This window comes from Protopterus annectens, chromosome 1.part0 (assembly GCF_019279795.1).
Source record: "Protopterus annectens isolate FY-2018-M chromosome 1.part0, PAN1.0, whole genome shotgun sequence".
NCBI classification, from domain to species: domain Eukaryota; kingdom Metazoa; phylum Chordata; order Ceratodontiformes; family Protopteridae; genus Protopterus; species Protopterus annectens.
The window spans coordinates 549013307-549025831 of record NC_056725.1 but is presented as its reverse complement, the minus strand read 5'-3'; positions in this window follow the sequence as shown (position 1 = coordinate 549025831).

Here is a 12525-nt window from a genome sequence, read left to right as displayed (position 1 = left end):
TCTCCCTGTATTCTAAATAACTTGGCCAATCCCCCCCCCCCACCGTCTCATCACCTTTTCCAAAACACAAAAGAGAAACCTGTTAAATTCTTTACAAGTCACACTGTGTCTAAATAGAGCGTTAGTCCTGTCCTGTTTCTTTACTGCATAAACATGTTGGCAAATCCTCTTTTTCAACTGGTTTTCCATTTTCCTGTATAAAAGGCGGAACATGTCTGACATAGGGCCATGCAGATTACTCCTCTACTGTTACAGTTATAATTCCCTTGTATTGGTATGACCCTTTTGTATCTTTCAATAACCACATTTTTTGTTTCATAAATGTATCTACATTCCTTACATCCATTACACTTACTCATCTTCTCCATGGGTATCCTACCTGTAATTTTGTTTCTTTCTTGATGTTTGGTCCTCTTCGGTACACTATTTTTGGATTGTGTCCCAGTTTATCAATTAACTCATATGCACTAAAGACACAGTTCCAGTTCTTCTCTACTATTTTTTGCACTACTGGGGAATACTGGTCATATGTCAAAACACAACAGATGAAATCATATTTTGTTTTATTTTCACTCATCACACTTTCCGTATTTCTCAATAAAGGGGGAATGTGTCCATCCTCTTACTAGTAATGTAATGTTCTTGTCTGTCTAACAGTGGTGTGGGATAATCTCTTAACTTTAACATCTCTTTCAATAGTTCCAACTCATCCCTAAACTTTTGTTCTTCCATTATTAACCTGGATAGTCAAATAATTTGTACTTTGACCAAATTCCTTTTTTGCCAAAAGGGGTGATCACTTCCAAAATGTAAAAAAAAAACTATTGGAATAAGATGGTTTCCTGAAAATGGATGATTCATAGCAACCCTCATTCCTGTTTTTATATATGTGGATATCCAAATAATCCACAGCCTCACTCTCCACACTACTAGTAAATGTTAGAAAATTTGTAGTGGTGTTGATGTAATCAACAAAGTCCTGTATCTCATCCATCCCACCTTCCCACAACACCTGTATATCATCCAGGAACTTATAGTATTTGAAAATAATCTTCTTAAATCTATAGCTTACAACAAATTTGGTCTCCCATTGCCATAATATTATGTTAGCAAATAATGATGCAGCTGCCGCACCCATTGCTACCCCTCAGGTCTGTTTGAAATACCCCCCCCCCCCTTGGAACCATACAAAATTGTTTTTTAGCACCAGTTCCATCAGGGTGGACAACACATAGACAGTATCTTCATAAAACCATATGTCACCCAGTGGATAGCCACAGACAGGACCCAGGATGTTAGAATTGGGGAGTCCACCTCTACAAAAAGGCCAGTCACAAGTGGAGTCCCTCAGGGAGCAGTCTTTGGACTGCTCCTTTTTGGCATTTACTTCTCAAAAATCAAGGCCAATATCAGTGGTCTCTGGCTGACTAAATTTGCAGATGATTGCAAATTAGGAGCTATCATTGAATCTCATACTGACATAAATGTTCTCCAGGAGGGGCTGACACAGACAAACAACTGGTGTCAGAGCCATGGACTAAAACTAAATGCCAAGAAATGCATAACAGTATCCTTTGGGAAGTCATCCATTCCTGGTAACTATCATATTGACAACACACGCCTTAGAGCTGACCCAGTAGTCAGGAACTTAGGGACACACATAGATAGTAATCTAGCCTTTGATCATCACATGTCTACAGTGGTGAGGAAATTATTCTATGTTGCGCAACTTATAACCAATGGTATGGCATCTAAGCCCAAGGAAATCATTGTCCCACTGTATTCGACATTCATCAGACCTATTACTGAGTACAATGCCCCCTTTGGTATGTACCTAACCAGGCATATCCAACAATTGGAACAACCACAGAGGTTCCCCACTAAAAGAATACAGAGCATAAATAAAATATCCTATGCAGACCAAGGTCCTATCCTTGTATTCTGTCTCCTACAGGCTTTTGAGGGGACATCTATGCCTGGCATACAGAGCATTGTCTCTGATGGACCTCCTGCATATCCACAAAAAAAAGTACCAGAATTACCCATTCTAAAGACTTCAACCTTGCCTGTTATATAAATAGTACCTGCTGTAGAGATAGGTATGTATCCCAGAGACTACCTCTTCTATGGAACAGGCTCCCCATCCATGTGAAGCAGAGTTCCTCCCTAACCCAATTCAAGTGCATCTTCAAAATTCATCCCAGTTTGGAACCTATGTCTCTAATGGACACAAGTAATCTGTAAATCGTTCATCTCCCAGGCCCATGCTTGCACTTATCAAGGGTATCAGAACTTGTCAGAGATTTGGGATGCATGGCTAGGCTTAAAAAGGCCCTTGTGGTTGTTAGCCTAGTAAACACCTATGAACAAAACTCAGTGGTCAAAATGAAGAAAAGGTTGGTTGAGTATGACACTGCTCAAGAACAGATGTTTCAAAAATTGTTAGAATTGAGGACAGAAAACATAGGAAAATATGAGCTTTTCTGCTGTACCAGAGAAACTAGAAGGTACAGACTGTATTCATTTTATGAAGGTACAAATAAGCAACTGGACTGTTATACCACAATAGGAACTGTTAATTGAAAAGCACACCATGTGCATGCTCCAAATATAGCAATGAGAAAGCAGCCAAGACCTTTATCTGTAAAGATGCAAACCTACCAGCAGAAAGAGGTGATTCTGACAAAACTGTGGCAAAAGGACAATGTATTAAAAGTTGGAGACAGTACAGTGTTTGTGGAAAATGATTATTCACTGTACACAAGGCAGAAGAGAAACAAATTATGATTATTCACTGTACACAAGGCAGAAGAGAAACAAATTAATTCCAGTAATCAGGAAATGTTGAAAGACAGGTGAGTGCTATATCCAGCTGGCTTCAGAATATGTTTTTCCTGGAGGATCAAAGTCATTTTTAATGCAAACAGACTATGGAGGAAATGCAAATGTTTGTCCAACAAAAATGAGCCATCAAGCAGGAGGGGACACTGCTTCACATTCTTTTGATAATAAAGCACAAGTAGTGACATTGCCAGTGAAACCTTTTCCACTGTTTCAAAGGAAAATGCTTAAGTCACAGAGATAAACACAGGAGATGATCAGAAGAATTGAGACTACCATGAAATTGAACCAGAATCTGGAATTGTGAGATAGAGATGAACAGGAAGACAACCAACAGCATGGAAATAAGTGAATAAATGTGAGACAGCAAAGCATCAATCATATTTGTGAAATGCAGCTGTATAAGAATACGTGGAAAGAGTGGACTTTTGTTGACTTTGTTAAACTGGTGAGGAACTGAAAGGCATTTGCCTCATTTCATGTCAGTAATGTTTGGAAGGACTCTGATAGGAGGACAGGAGGAAGGAAAAAGGTAACTGTCAAATTTTCACAATATAAAATGCATACTTTATAGTAAAGTGTTTTAGTTATTCTTGTATGTGATAAAGTTATTCAAGTAAACAGATGCCTTTTTGCCTCCTCTTCTCTTTCTTTCTTCTTTTTTATTATTAAAAAGGAAAAAATGTAGGGATTACAGTATAAAAAGAGAAGAAAAGCTAGACAAAAGTATGTTTATGTTAATAGTCTGTAATCTTGAGTTGTTGAGGTGGGAGATGGGGTATAAAAGTACACAGATCATAATATATGTAGAGCTGATATGTTTTCTCTTACTTTTGCATAGGAAATGTCTGGATTAAGATCCTTGGCTTAATCTAATAACACATTTTATGTGGAAACAAGTTGTGATGATTGGGGAGAGATAGGCAAAGGCTGCCAGCCTAGTCAACTAGAATTTGATATATAATTCTGGCATTTGCAAATAAATGTAAAATACAGGCATGTTTCTTGAGTGTAAAAGAATACTGTGAAATGTGGAACTGCAAAATATGTGACAACATTGCACTCTACTGGCCCAGTGAAACATGTTGTGACCCTTTCATGTTAGAATTCGGCTCCAGTGCGTCTGGATGAAGGTTTCATGCCCAGTGTTTTAAGGCTAAAGTTTATGACCAGAATTTAGATGTGGAATGTGCTTTATTGCTCTGGTTTCTGTTAGAATATACATGTGAAATGATTTATATTGTTGTAAGTTTCTGAGCAGGTGTTAGATTGCTAAATAATGCAGTTTGTGGCCTGAGAACTCCAGACTAAGTGTCAAAAATGATGTAATTTGGGAGGGCCTTAGAGACAAGTTTGTTAGTAATGTTTAAATACTATTTCTCACAAGAGACTGAGGCGCATTTTGATCTTGATATCCAACTTATCAGCACTCTGCCTTATACTCACATGTACGTTTTAGCACCATCATTTCTTGTAGGAATAGTTAAAGCTAGTAAAGATTAATTAGGTATTTTTCTTTTAAATCAGACCTGTCCTACTGTATTATTTTAAGTTTCTGTGTGATCTCTGAACTCTTAGATATCTCTGTAGTGTAGTAGTATTGTCTTGTGTTTTAATTATTTATTATTAAATATTTTAAAAACCCTCTACCTGTGGCTGGTTTATGTAGAGATAAATTACGCTTTAGAGTACATTATATATTTATAGAGTTTACTGTCTAAGCCCTTCCAATAAGCCTAGACTGAATAGTCACATTACCATTGGATAATAATATTGCACAGTAATAATTGGACACCCTTTTAAGGGCCTTTTAGTTGCTGATATTATTAGCTGAGTGGTGGCAAGGATTACTATTGTATGGTCTGGGTAAAGGGGCACAGCTGGAGAATCTGTGTCAGCCTTTCCCAGGAGTGTATGTGAAGTTGTATAAATACTTATCTCAAAGTGTGTGTGTGTTGTGTCAGCTACTTGGGCAGGGACACGAAGCACTGGTTGGACAGAGATGGTACTGGAGGTTTTAGATTGCCCAGCTAGGCTGAGACCTGGACCCTATAGCTGTGCCAGTGGGTAGTCTTATTGGGGACCTGGTGAGCAAAGGAGCAACCAACCCCAGACTGACTGTGATCTATGTGTGCACTTAAGGGAAATTGTACTTTACTGTGTGTATTAGTTATCCTTTCCTCTCTTCTAGGTGATGAACTCCCTGGTGTTAGTGGTGAGGATTGAGGCTCCTTGATTGCTGGGCCAGGGCACGGTCATCACAAGTGTTTGGCAGTGGTGGGATCTACTTCACATACTAATTGGCTTGTAGTGGTGTGGGTTGAGCGAATTCCTGTAGTTTATGTACAGTGATCTCTAAAAGTGTTTTGTACTCTAAAACAGCATGCAGTGTATACTCAGAGTTCAGATCACAATTGTTTTATTTCTTCTGTTAGCTTAGTGTTAGTCAGGGTGAGCAGACAGCATGTCAGCAGAAGAGTATGGAAAGCTGACAAGGAGCCAGCTGACAGAGATGTGCCAGGCTAGGGGACTGGTGCATGGAAACCTGACTAAGGCAGACCTGATTGCAGCCTTGTTCACAGCTGCATCAGAAAACAGCAGCCTGGAGGACAATCAGACTGACAGTGGAGATACAATATCCTTAGAGAATGGACAGCTCAACCTTTCTGCAGTGGACTCAAAAATCCAGCTGGAGCTAAAGAGACTTGAGTTGGAGGCCAGGTGGATGGAACTAGATGCAGCTGAGAAAATGAGGAGTCTACAAGCTGAGGAAAATGAACAGCAGAGGAGGCATGAGTGGGAAATGCTGACACTTTGCCAGAGTCATGGAGGTAATGGGGAAGGGAGTAACTGGACCCCAGAAGCACAAAAGGTCAGTAAATTTCTTCCACAGTTTAAAGAGGGGGATAATTTTGATAGCTTCATTCATATGTTTGAGTGGGTATGTAAACAGTATGAAGTTGACCAAGGGCTCTGGGTACAGTTCCTGACCCCCTGACTCCATGGTAAAGCTGTAACTTCTTTAGAAAAAATGCATGACACTGACTGTTTTGATTATACTGCTGTAAAAAGACACTTGTTGGAATGTTTTAAGCTAACACCTGAAATGAATAGGAAAACGTTTTGTGAGCATAGACGCAAGGCAGATGAAAATGTATGTAAATATGTTGCTGAACTGAGCACTTATTTTCATAGCTGGGTGAGTGGATGTCAAGTCACCACTTTTGAAGGGCTGGCAGACCTTTTGGTAAGTGAACAAGCCCTTAGCACTTTGAGGACATGAGGATCTGGTTAGCTGATAAACAGTGTGCTACTTCAGAGGAGTTGGAAAAGAAAGGAAACCTATACCAAGCAAGCAGGGCAGCCCTGCACAGGAAAGGGACCCCAGTACTGCTCATGGGACTAAAGGAACCCATGGTGGGCAGCACAGACTGCCCCAACAGAATCCGCAAGTAGCAGGGGAAGCCACTAGTCCAAGTTCACATCCAGGAGCTAGGGTTAAATGTACTGAATGCAACCAGTGGGGCCATGTGGCATACAGATGTCCATGGAGGCAAAGTGGGGAACCAAAGTTGAGGGATCCAGTAAGTGGGAAAGACAAAATGCCAACAGTGGGTTGTCTTGAGACAACAGTGGTATGGAACTTCCATCCTGCTGATGTCCTGAGAGGGAAGGATTTGGATGAGGCAGTACTATGTACTTATGCAGTTAGATGCAGTGAGGCTAGGAGACAAGCATGCGAGTCTGATAGCATGGGGAGCCCCAGACAGACTGCATACTTGCAGCTGGGACTGCTGAGGTGGTTACTTCACGGCGTGAGCTATGCTGTAGCAGTAAGACTGAATATGAGCCACAGCTGCTTGTTGGTACTGATGTTCCCTTGGACAGGGTAACTGCAAAGGTAGAGGTGAGTAGTAGTACCCAGGCTGACAGTGAGGCACTACTGTCAGAGGATGCCAGACTTCCTGTGAAAGGGGAGCTGGGAAAGGTTACAAGGAGAGACTTGAGACAGGATCAGCTCTCAGATCCTACATTGCAAGGCCTGAGACAGGTAGCTTGGGAGGCACCTGATTCTCAAGGGAACGGGGAATCTGTATACTGGAACAAAGGGTTACTGTACAGAGAGTGGACCCCTGAGGAAGGGCTAGAAGTTGAGAGAGTACAGCAGTTGATAGTGCCTACAGCTTACCATCTGGCACGTCTAGCCATAGCCCATGATATTCCCTTTGCAGGTCATATGGGCATAAAATGTACAAAGATGTGTATTATGCAAAACTTCTATTGGCCTGGAATTTCCAGAGATGTAACAGGGTACTGCAGGACATGTGAGCAGTGCCAAAAGGTAGGCAAGGCAGGAGACAAGGTGAGAGCTCCTTTGATGCCTTTGTCTGTGATTGAGGAGCCCTATCAGAGGGTAGCTATGGATACTGTGGGTCCTCTGAGTACCCCAAGTTCCACAGGGGAAAATGTATATCCTAGTGATTGTAGATTATGCTACACGATACCCTGAGGCAGTGGCTTTGTCCTCCATTGAGGCCAAGAAGGTGGCAAATGCTTTGCTAGAGATTTTCAGTAGGGTAGGTTTCCCAAAGGAAATACTGTCTGACAGAGGTGCCAATTTTATGTCAGACCTGCTGGCTTGTCTGTGGAAGTCCTGTGGGGTGAAGCACATGAAGACCTCCCCCTACCATCCCCAGACTAATGGTCTTGTTGAGAGGTTAAACTCTACAATCAAGTCCATGCTATGGGCATTTGCAGATCAGTTTATGAGGGAGTGGGACAAATATGTGCCCCATTTTTTGTTTGCTTACAGAGAGGTTCTCCAGGAATCCACAGGTTTTTCACCCTTTGAGTTGCTGTATGGGCATAGGGTGAGGGGACCTCTAGATTTAATTTGAGATGAGTGGGAAGGTGAGTGTGAGCCTCACAAGGAGCCTGTTGTGGCATATGTCCTGAACCTCAGGACAAGGCTCAGGGAACTCATGGGCCTGACCCTGGAAAACCTGGCAGAAGCCTAACAACAGGAAAAGGTGTGGTATGATAGGAATGCTCAAGCTAGAGAGTATGCTGTAAGGCAGCAGGTGATGGTTCTCATTCCTGTCAGACAACAAGTTGCAGGCAGCTTGGGAGGGACCCTACAAGGTGGTAAGAAAGGTAAGTGATGTTAACTACATGGTGGAAGTGCTCGGCAGACGGCAGGGGCACAACTTGTACCATGTTAGCATGATGAAACCTTACCATGATAGGGAGGCCCTTGTGCTGAGCATTTGCAGTGGATTGCAGGAGGAGTCTGAGAGAGATCTTGTGACTGATCTCCTCAGTGAGGCTCGGCTGACACCTCAGTGGAAGGGGTAGCAATGTCCCAGCAGCTATCTCCTACCCAGGTTCAAGAAATCTGAGCAGTGTTGCAGGAGTTTGGGAGTATGTTCACCAGGAAACCAGGGAGCACCCACCTGGTGCAGCACCAGATGGATACAGGGACCCAAAGGCCTATCAGGCAGGCCCCTTGTAGGGTGCCTGAGAGAGTCAAACAGACTCTGAGGGAAGAGGTACAGGAGATGTTGGAACTAGGGGTGATTCAGGAGTCCAACAGTCCCTGGGCCTCCCCAGTGGTACTGGTGCCATAGAAGGATGGCAGCACCAGGTTCTGTGTGGATTACGGGAAATTAAATAGTCACACAGAGTCGGATGCTTACCCCATGCCTATGACAAATGAGACCATAGAGCATCTGGGTGGGGCTAAGTATCTTACAACTATTGATCTTACCAAGGGTTACTGGCAGGTGCCCTTGACTCCCAGTGCTAGAGAGAAGTCAGCCTTTGTGAATCATTTTAGCTTGTATGAGTTCACAAAGATGCCCTTTGGGATGAAGAATGCCCCAGTGACTTTCCAGAGGCTGGTAGATCATATCCTAGCAGGAACAGGAGGGTTTGCCCTTGCATACATATATGATATTGCTATCTACAGCTATTCCTGGCAAGAGCACTTTCAGCATGTCAGGGAGGTGCTGGGCAGACTACAGAGGGCAGGGTTGACCATTAAGCTAAGCAAATGTCAGGTGGGAATGGCAGAGGTCTCCTACCTAGGACATAGAGTGGAGAGTGGTAAGATAAGGCCAGAACCTGCCAAAGTGGAAGCTATTCAGGCATGGCCTGCACCTGTTACCAAAAAGCAGGTGAGGGCATTCTTGGGGACAGCAGGGTACTACAGAAAGTTTGTTCCCAATTATAGTACCATAGCTGCTCCCCTCACAGACCTGACAAGGAAGAACTGGCCAGATAAGGTAGTGTGGACCCCACCATGAGAGTAGGCATTTCAGAAGCTTAAGGAAGCTTTGGGAGGACCCCCTGTGTTAGCCAGTCCGGACTATAGCAAATAATTTCTTGTGCAGGTGGATGCTTCAAACTATGGGGTGGGGCTGTACTTAGCCAGATTTCTTCAGAGGGAGAAGAGCACCCAGTGGTTTACCTCAGTCATAGGCTCCAACCCCAGGGAGGAATGCTATGCAGCGGTAGAAAAGGAATGTCTAGCCATAGTGTAGGCACTACAAAAACTTCAGTCTTATCTGTATGGAAGAAAATCCACTGTGATGACAGATCACAACCCTCTAACATGGTTAAACAGAGCCAGTCAGCAAAATGCCAAGTTGCTAAGATGGAGTCTGGGGTTGTAAGTATATGATATGTCAGTACAGCACCGCAGTGGGAGTAGCAATGTCAATGCAGATGGGCTCTCAAGACAGGGAATGGGGTGAGGTACACCCAGATAGACCTGACACTCTCAAGTGATGTTTCTCAAGGGGCACTTGAAAAACTAGCTTGAGTTCCCCGGGGGGAAGAGGTGTGACGATTGGGGATAGATGGGCAAAGGCTGCCAGCCTAGTCAACTAGAATTTGATATATAATTCTGACATTTGTAAATAAATGTGAAATACAGGTATGTTTCTTGAGTGTAAAAGAATACTGTGAAATGTGGAACTGCAAAATATGTGACAACATTGCACTCTACTGGCCCAGTGAAGCATGTTGTGACCCTTTCATGTTAGAATTTGGCTCCAGTGTGTCTGGATGAAGGTTTCATGCCCATTGTTTTAAGGCTAAAGTTTATGACCAGAATTTAGATGTGGAATGTACTTTATTGCTCTGGTTTCTGTTAGAATATATATGTGAAATTACTTACATTGTTGTAAGTTTCTGAGCAGGTGTTAGATTGCTAAATAATGCAGTTTGTGGCCTGAGAACTCCAGACTAAGTGTCAAAAATGATGTAATTTGGGAGGGCCTTAGAGACATGTTTGTTAGTAATGTTTAAATACTATTTCTCACAAGAGACTGGAGAGCATTTTGATCTTGATATCCAACTTATCAGCACTCTGCCTTATGCTCACATATAAGTTTTAACACTGTGATTTCTTGTAGGAATAGTTAAAGCTAGTAAAGATTAATTAGGTATTTTTCTTTTAAATCAGACCTGTCCTACTGTATTATTTTAAGTTTCTGTGTGATCTCTGAACTCTTAGATATCTCTGTGGTGTAGTAGTATTGTCTTGTGTTTTAATTATTTATTATTAAATATTTTAAAAACCTTCTACCTGTGACTGGTTTATATAGAGATAAAGTATGCTTTAGAGTACATTATATATTTATAGAGTTTACGGTCTAAGCCCTTCCAATAAGCCTAGACTGAATAGTCACATTACCACTGGATAATAATATTGCACAGTAATAATTGGACACCCTTTTAAGGGCCTTTTAGTAGTTGATATTATTAGCTGAGTGGTGGCAGAGATTACGACCGTATGGTCTGGGTAAAGGGGCACAGCTGGAGAATCTGTGTCAGCCTTTCCCAGGAGTGTCTGCGAAGTTGTATAAATACTTATCTCAAAGAGTGTGCATGTTGTGTCAGCTACCTGGGCAGAGATACAAAGCACTGGTTGGACAGAGAGGGTACTGGAGGTTTTAGCTTGCCCAGCTAGGCTGAGACAGGGACCCTATAGCTGTGACAGTGGGGAGTCTTATTGGGGACCTGGTGAGCAAAGGAGCAACCAGCCCCAGACTGACTGTGATCTCTGTGTGCACTTAAGGGAAATTGTACTTTACTGTGTGTATTAGTTATCCTGTCCTCTCTTCTATGAGACGACCTCCCTGGTGTTATTGGTGAGATTTGAGGCTCCTTGATTGCTGGGCCAGGGCACGGTCATCACACAAGTAAATATGAGAGCAGGGAATATAATGATAAGTTTTCCTTTAGCAATAAATATTTCAGCTTGTCTTTAAGGCTGCAACAATGGAATAAATATTTCTTTTTCTCTCTTACTTTTCCATGGAGGCAAGCTGATTACAGTGCAATAAAATACAGAGCACTAGTTTCTTCAAAGCTAAAAGTTAATGATTTCTGAAAGTATGCAAGTATTTTTCACATCTGGGGGAGGGGGAATAAAGATAAAAAAAGAACAGACACCAATTAGTGTAAGTAGAACCACAGGCAATAACATGTGCCTTAGTGTGGATAACCTCAATTTCAAGTTAACTAGGGCACGTGTTAGCAGCTATTTGTCACAAATGTTCCTATTAGGAGGGTTAAGGTTCATTATTGATAGATGTACATATTATGTGTGTTTGCATTAAGTTAGGTTATGGGGATGATCTGGGTGTGTTGTTTTCTGAGATTTTTTATTAAAACAAAAGTCTTGTAAAATGTGACATAGTTTCCAATATTGATGATAAGATTAACCTGCCAGACATCAATGGGTACATGTATCACAACAGCTAGAATTAGACATTTAAAAAGCTGCCATATATAATAGGTGGAATTAATGATTTCTTACCATACTGGTAGCACTTTCCATATTATCTTGGAATATGAATGATCTTGCAGGTACAGACAAAAAGGAAAGAATATTTAATTATATTAAGAATTCCTATAGGAGACACGCTCAGAAAGAACTGAGCATGTGAATTTGATAAAGAAAGGATTTCAGGGTAGATATTCTGCAGAATATCAGAGGCAAACAAAAAGAGGAGTAATTCTGTTAATTGCTAGAGGAGCTCAGGTAGTGATAGAAGAGGAGCAAAGATAATAATAGAAGATTCATAGTAGTAAAGTGGTACTGACATGTATTTATATTCTACCTAAAACTGTTATTTTGACGTCTAAAAAACTTTGGGGGAAATTATTAGCTTTCAGCAGGAAATATTACTTATAAGTCAGCACTAGAATTTGATTTGCAACAATGAGGATACATCTGAGGACCTAGAAAGGAGAAAATAACAAAGCGGCTATATTTAAGAAATTTAAGAACATATTTGGTATGGAAGGTCTAAATTCAGTAACAAAAACTAGGACAGAATTTGCATCTGATTCCCCAAGGTAGGTACAATAACTGGGCTAGACTTGATGGAAATTATATTTCACAGGAACATGCCCATTTAATCAAGAACACATCCAATAAATATTTCAGATCATGTGCCAGTAATTACTAAGGTTAAAATACAGGGTAAAGAAGTAAAGATGAAACACTGGTGGTGATTCCCCACCCACCTGTTAAAAAGAGAGGAATTTAAGGAATAGGTAGTGGAAATTATTCAGGAGACATTAGGAAAATTAGAAAGCACTCCAAAAGTTATAGCTAGTGAGTAGGATAAAATGAAAGTGGAGTTTTAAATAGGGTAGAAATAACATAAA